We start from the raw sequence: 8,127 nt of genomic DNA on the forward strand, positions 1-8,127 counted from the left end.
TAGATGGAGGAGTAGGTCATGGGAAACGAGTGAACCAAGGAACCAGAAGATTAGGGTGTTGAGGAGTATCAATATGTACATTGAAATCTCCTTGTATGAGGGCAGGAGTTGGTGAGGAGAGATTCAACTATGGGCACTGAATTCATTGGAGTAGGAAGGAAGTCATAGAGGTCCATACACAAATTACCAGAATTATGGTTGGGTAGTAAATATAGATTAAGTAAACCTAAAAGGAGGAGAGGTTACTGAATGATGGTGGACGAGTGAAAGACTGGAAGTGATCATCGGGAGCAAAGAGTATTCTAACTCCCCTACTTTGACCAGTGAGTCATGGAAATGAGTGAGAGTACAACCGGAGCTAGAAAGGTTGGCCATGGAGGCCACATTACCAGGAGGGAGCCAGAATTCAGTGACAGCCATCAGAGATGGAAAGAGTGGGAGAGGAAAAGATTTAAGATAAGAGCAGGTCTGTTACCTACACAGTGAGTAGTGTCAGAGTAAGATATTGAAATTTGGGTTGAGGAGGGTAGGAATGAAAGAGCAGGGAGTGGGGAATGGAAAATAGGGTTCGAATAATGACAGCAGGAATTTCCAAAACACTGAAATGGGGAAGATATTATAGGGTGGGAATTTGTTCATTATTGATGAATGAGTTCAGGTATTAATATCCCCAGGAGTCTGACCTCAAGAAGGAGTCTTCTCAGGGTGTTAGGTGAGAGGAACAATGTGGGGAGTTGATGGAAAGTTCTTTCCTTTCTCCTGCAAGCAGGCCAGGCCAGGCCAGGCTGTCTCTTCCTATCCCCTGCAGTCATGAAGAGGCCAGGTGAGGAGACTGGGACATGATGTCCCTTGCAGTCAAGAAGGTTCTCCTTATCCAGAATGTTATTACAGCATGGAGATATGAGTTATCATTACATTATTTATAAGCAAATAGTGAAGCAATATCCTGAGGAAAATGGTTTTTGTCTTTCAAATACACTTCACTGGAAAGGCTAAATAATATGGTTAAATAATTTAAACTCTCTTACTGTCTGGTACCTACTCACTGTGCAGTATTATGCAAGTGAGTATTTTATGTTTCTACCCCCATTTCTTTTTTTAATTAATTAATTTTATTTTGAACTTAAGAAATAAAACAAATTGGTTCTAATTCTTTATAACATGACTAATGTGAAAATATGTTTAATATGAATGTATGTGTAGAGCCTATATCAGCTTGCATGCTGTCTTGGAGAGGGGGGAGGAAAGGAAGGTGAAGAAAAAAAGAAATAAAACAAGCATTTCTGTAATGTAGTAGAATAGAAAAAAAAGATGATTATACATGAAACTGCAAATCTATTACATACAATTTGCTATTCCTTTTAAATATATGATAAAGTTATTACATAACTTTCTTTTTTCCCCTTTTTTTCTTCCCTCCCTACCCCCTAGAAAAGGCTACCATTAGGCACAAATATGTATAGATATATAAAACCATTCTATACATACTTCTATTTATCAGTTCTTTCTCTGGATGCAGATAGCATCTTTCTTCACCTGTCCTTTGTAGTTAATTTTGTATTTATAATAGTCAAAATGATCTATTCAATCAAAGTTGTTCTTTTTAGACAATTGGGGTTAAGTGACTTGCCCAGGGTCACACAGCTAGTAAGTGTCAAGTCTGAGGCCCAATTTGAACTCAGTTCCTTTCAGGGCTGGTGCTCTATCCACTGCACCACCTAGCTGCCCCCAAAGTTGTTCTTAAAACAATATTGTTGTTACTGTATACAACATTCTCTTGGTTCTGCTCATTTCACTCTTCATTATTTCATGCAAGTCTATTCGTGTCTTTCTAAAATCAACAAGCTCACCATTTTTTATAGCACTTTTAGCATTTTTTATAGTATTCTGTCACAATCATATACCACAGTTTGTTTAGCCATTAACAATTGATGGGCTTCCCTGAAAATTCCAGTTCTTTGCCACCCCAAAGAGAGCTGCTACAAATATTTTAGAACATATAGGTTCTTTTCCTTTTCCCCCCATTTCTAAAGACAGTTTTAGAAACCAAGAAATATGGGTAGTATGAAGGAAATAGCTCAGGACTATGAGTTAAGATATCTGGGTTGTAGGGGCAGCTATGTGGTGCAGTTGTTAGAGCACCGGCCCTGAAGTCAAGAGGACGTGAGTTCAAATCCAGCCTCAGACCAAACACTTGACACTAGCTGTGTGACTCTGAGCAAGTCACTTAACCCCAGTTGCCCCCCCCTTAAAAAAAAGGTATCTGGATTCTAATGAGACCACTGATATGACCTTGGACAAATCTTAATCTTTCTAGGTCTTATTTTCCTCATCTCTAAAATGTAGGAATTAAGCAAGATGATCCCTAAAAACCTTTGCAGTTCTAATTAGCTGTTTTTATAAATTATCTGTTAATGGGGGCAGCTAGGTGGCACAGTGGATAGAGCATCGGCCCTGAAGTCAGGAGGACCTGAGTTCAAATCTGGCCTCAGACCAAACACTTGACACTTACTAGCTGTGTGACCCTGGGCAAGTCACTTAACCCCAATTGCCTTAAAAAAAAAACCAAAAACATTATCTGTTAATGGTACAGCCGTCCTCCCACAAAAAGCCTTTAGGCAAAGATCAGCAAAGTCAGACTATCATTGACCTAGATGGGAAAAAATAGATCAATTTGGCAAATAGATCACAAGCCATGGAAACACGGTACATGATGGAAGCATGATGACAGATTTAGTATTCAAATGTCTGCTGGAATTTTCTCTTTTTCAAAAGTGGTGCTGCTAATAAATTTCCTTAATGATAATTTTGTTTCATCCAACAAGCACTTATTATGCACCTACTGTATGCAGATCATTTTGCTAGGCATTGGAGATACAAAGACAAGATTGAGAGGGCCAGCCAAATGGGGAAGTAGTAAGAAGTTGTTCAGCCCTGCTACCCCCTCACAACTATTCCATAAAGATGTAGAAAATGCACCAGACCAAATCTTGATCAGAAATTTCTCACGCAATTGGAGTCCGTAAGTAGAAGACCCTGCAAACAAGAAAGAAGGGGTACAAGGAGTGAGCAGCACTTAAACCTCACATTCATATGAACTGGTCAAAGGAGGGGAAAATACACACACACACACACACACACACACACACACACACACACAGAGTTGAGTATAAAAATACATTTCACTCAACAGGGAACCAGGAGGGAAAGTGAAAAGGGGAAATGGAAGAATAGGAAAGCATAAGAAGAAATAGATAGTAAAACTATGATAGTGGAGGACCTTAATGTATGCCTTTCAGACCTAGAGAAATCTAACCAAAAAATAAATAAGAAGTTAAGGACCTGGATAGAATTTTAGAAACATCAGATGTCTGGTGATTATTGAATGGAAAGAAATAGTATACCTATTTCCTTAGCTGCACATGGCACTTCTACAAAAATTGATTATGTGTAACGGAATAAAAACCTCATGAACAAATGCAGAAAAATTAAATATATCTTTTACTGACCACAATAAGAAATTATATTCAATAAAAGTCCATTGAAGAAATTATTAAAAATTAATTGAAGACTGAAAAACTTAATTATAAAGAATGAGTGGATCAAAGAACAAATCACAGAAATAATAGATAATTTCAAACTACTTGTCCCACTTCCAGCTCAGGCCTCACAGCCATCATCCAGGAAGAAACTGTTGTGGACAAAGGGCTAGCTATCTCCATCAAATGCCAACCAATTGCCATACACAGGGCAGGTAAGACAGAATGGCTGAAGCAGCAAGGAATCCCTGAGAGAAAAAGGAAGTGTCACATTCTGGGCAAACCAAGTCACCAGCACCACTTTGACCACCATCTCTCCGCAGATCCTGATAGAGACAGCCCAGGATCCCGAACCTAAGAGCCTTAGAAATAGCAATGTTTCCCGCCTACAGCCTTCAGCCGTCATCCTGGGAAGCAATGCCTATGGAAACACAGCTAGGCAACTGCTTCTGCAGGTACTACAGTCACAGCTACTGAAAACCTAGAAAAGAAAGTTCTTGATGTAAAAGTCCTTGGCACAGTCAAATGGTTTGACCTTCTAACCTGATATTATCTTATTACTGGAAATGACATTAAAGAAGAGGTATTATTATCTGTTTTGACACTATGCCCTAAAAACACAGGAATTTTCCATCTGACTAATAACCGAAGTCTTCCACATGTATGGCTCCCCCCCAATTTGAATGAGAGCAGAGATATTCTTAATTTTCTATCTCCAGAACTTTACACAGTGCCTTGCACATAGTAAGTACTTAACAAAGTTTTATCTATTCCTTCTTTACTTCAAATTTGGGGGATGCTACCAAAGTAGTCCTTAGAAGAAATTTTATAACTCTAAAAACTTTCATCAACAAAAGAGAGAAAGAACACATCAACAAAGTGGGCACACAACAATGAAATCTAGAAAAATAACTTTTTAAAAAAGCCAATTTAACACCAGAATAGAAATCCTGAAAATCAAACAAGAGATCAACTTCAGCAAAGTTGTAAAATTTAAAATAAACCCTTATAAATAATCAGCATTTCTGTATATTACCAACAAAACCTGGGAGGAAAAGATAGAGGAATTCTATTTAAGTAACTATAGACTATATAAAATATTAGTCTACATATCATGACACACAGGAAATATATTAACACAACTACAAACCTTCTTTACACAAATAAAGACAGACCCAAATAATTGGAGAAATATAAGTTGCTCATGCATAGCTTGAGCCAATATAATAAAAATGATGATACTACATAAATTAATTTAGTTATTCAGTGTCAATCAAACTACCAAAGAATAGAGCTAGAGCTAGCAAAAAATAGCAAAATTCATCTGGAGGAAAAAAAGGTCAAGACTATCACAGGAATTAATGAAAAAAATGTGAAGGAAGAAGGCCTAGCAATACCAGATCTCAAATTATACTACAAAGCACTAAATTATAAAAATGATTTGGTATTTGTTAAGAAATAGAGAAGTCAATCAGTGGAACAAATTAGGTATACAATATATAGAACCAAATGAACATAATAGTCAATTTTTGATAAATCCTAAGAGCTCAGATTTTGGGACATGAACTCATTATTTGACAAAAAATTGTTGGGAAAATTGCAAAGCAATCTGGAAAAAAAAATAAGTATAGAAGTATAGACCAACATTTCATACTATATATCACAAAGAGCTCCAAATGGGTACATGACTGAGTGGTAAAGAGTGATACCAAAAACAAATTAGAAGAGCAGGGAAGAATTACTTTTGGATCCATGGATAGGGGAAAAGCTAATGACAAAACAAAGGACAGAGAAAAAAAAACATGAAAGTTTTTGCACAAACAAAACCAATATAGATAAAATTAAAAGAGAAGCAGGTAACTGGGGAGGGGAGGAATCTTTGCAGAAAGTTTCTCTGATAAAATTCTCATTTCTAAGATATATAAAGAACTGATTCAAATTTATAAGAATAAGAGCTATTCACCAGTTGATAAATGTTCAAAAAATATGATCAAGCAGTTTTCATAAGAAGAAGTCCAAGTTATCAACAGTCATATGAAAATTAAGGCAATTCTGAGATTTCACCTCAAACCCATCAAGTCAGCAAAATTGTCAGAAAAGAAAAATGACCAATGCTATAGAGGCTGTAGGAAAACAGGTACATTAATTCACTATCGGTACAACTATACATTGTTCCAATCCAGCCATTCAGAAAACACTAATAGGCTTATAACCCCAAGAAATCAAAGAAAGAAGGAAAGGATTTATGTACAAAAATATTTAGAGCACATCTTTTTGAAGTGACAAAGAACGGGAAATTAAGGAAATGCCCACCATCAATTGGGAAATGGCTAAACAAATTACGGTATATAGCATATGAATATTGTGGACAATTATTGTGCTGTAAGAAATGATGAAGGGGATAGTTTTAGAGAAATCTGTAAAGAATTGTATAAACTAATGTCAAGTGATGTGAGCAGAACCAGAAGAACACTTTGTACAATAGTAACAACATTATAAAGAGAAACAAATGTGAAAAACTTAAGAACTCTAATCAACACAATGTCCAACTTTTGAAATCCTTTGGAATTCAAATAATTCATAATGAAACTTGCTACCTAACTCCTGAAAGAGAGGTGATAGACTCAGAGCACATATTGAAACCTGTTTTTTGGACGTGTCAAATGTGGAATTTTTTTTGTTTAGCTTTTCATATTTATTACAAAGGTTTTGTTTTTCTTTTTCAGTGTGGGGGGAAGGCAGGAGAGAGAGAAGATAGATTTTTGTTCATTAAAAAATTAAATTTAAAGAAGAAAGATTAATCACAATTTTTCCCTCAGGAAGTTTATATTCATCCTACAAAAGTCAAACAAATGAATAAGGGGAAATAATTTTCTGGATCTAATTTTTACCATCAGGGATAGAAATTTTGCCAACCTGAAAAAGAGTGGAATTTTACCAACAGGGGAGGAAATTATGGGACCCTTGAGGGGAAATAGTTAATATTAGAATTTTTTTATTGAGAAAGAGATAAAATTCAAGCATAGTTTGGTGCCCTAGATTTTGGGAGACATATTTCAAAGGGTTTGGAAATAAGATGGGTAAAATACACTACATTAAAAATCTACAAGGCAACTTAATCCAAAAGAGGTGAGATGCTTAAAATTTGAAATTCTAAAGGCACAAAAAGTAAATAATTCTGATGATAAGAAAAACAGATCAATGTGGATTCACAAGGAACTTAGTGATTAACTCAAAATTTTAAATCACCCATACAGAAATAGTTGGATGCAATGACAGGTAACAGAAGATGAGTAGAAAAAATGTGGCATTATCCTGGAAGAATATTGTCAGAAGTGCTAAAGCTCCAAATGAGTTGAGGCTGATGAAGAAAGCTTAAGAAAACTAAAAAAAAACTATAGATTTTTAAAACTGTGTTAGGAAAAAGAGTAGAAACAAAAAAGGGATGCTACCACTACTTAGGAAGATGAAATTATAATGAATCATGGAGAGAAGGTAGAACTTTTAAACATTTATTTTGCTTCTATTTTCTCAACCAAGGAGAATGATTTTTGTATTGAAAAAAGGGCAAAACAAAAAAGGACTAATTGAGAGTTGCTTAATAAAATAAGCACATATTAAGAACACACCTAAGTCCCCACGACGATATTAAATCACCAGTCTTGATGAAATACATTCTTGAATACTGAAAGAATTGCCAGTTGGGATTGCTAAGTCACTATTAGTGATCTTCAAAAGATCATTGAAAATGGGATAAGTACTGCAGGATTAGAGAAGAGCAAACGTTCTAAGTTTCATAAAAATCTTTAAGCTTTAAGCTATGTGCTCTCACATGGAGAGAGAATTGGGTATATTTTTACTTGACCACCAAGTAGAGGGCACTAGAAGGGATGGGCAGGAATTACTTTACTTTGATTCTTGGCAAAAGTCTAGTCCAGGGGTGGGGGCCTCAGGCCACATGTGGCCTTCTATGTCCTTGGGTGTGGCCTTTTGACTGAGTTCAAGTTTTACGGAACAAATCCTTTTATTAGGGGGATTTGTTCTGTGAAGTAACACACTAGTTGCTAAAGCAAAGATCCAAAAAGGTTTAAACATTGGGCCAGATTTAATAAGATGGTATTTGATAGGTATAAATGTCAAATCTTTCAGTTGGGCTTAAAAATCAACTCCACAAATACAAGATGAATGAATGAAATTATTTATTAAATGCTTGCTATCTCAGTGCATAACATGATGGATGGTGTGATATGGCAACCTGTTAAGCTAATGCAATGTAAGGCTAGAATAAAAGAGGCATTGTGTCTAGGAGAAAGAAGGTGATCATGCCCACTGCACTCTGCCCTAGTCAGACCATATTGGGAGTACTCTGTTGAGTTCTGGCCACCACATTTTGGGATGGGCTAAAGCTGTAGGGTAACTTGAATGGTGATGGACTTTGCTATATTAAAGACTGTTTGAAGAAAATGGGAATGTTAAGTCTAGAAGAGAGAAGACTTAGGAGGGGTACAGTGGTTTTATTCAAGTATTTGAAGGGCTCTCACATGGAGAGAGAATTGGATATATTCTTACTTGACCACCAAGTAGAGGG

The sequence above is a fragment of the Vombatus ursinus genome, unplaced genomic scaffold, assembly GCF_900497805.2.
Source record: "Vombatus ursinus unplaced genomic scaffold, bare-nosed wombat genome assembly UNPS02014884.1, whole genome shotgun sequence".
In the NCBI taxonomy this organism is placed as follows: domain Eukaryota; kingdom Metazoa; phylum Chordata; class Mammalia; order Diprotodontia; family Vombatidae; genus Vombatus; species Vombatus ursinus.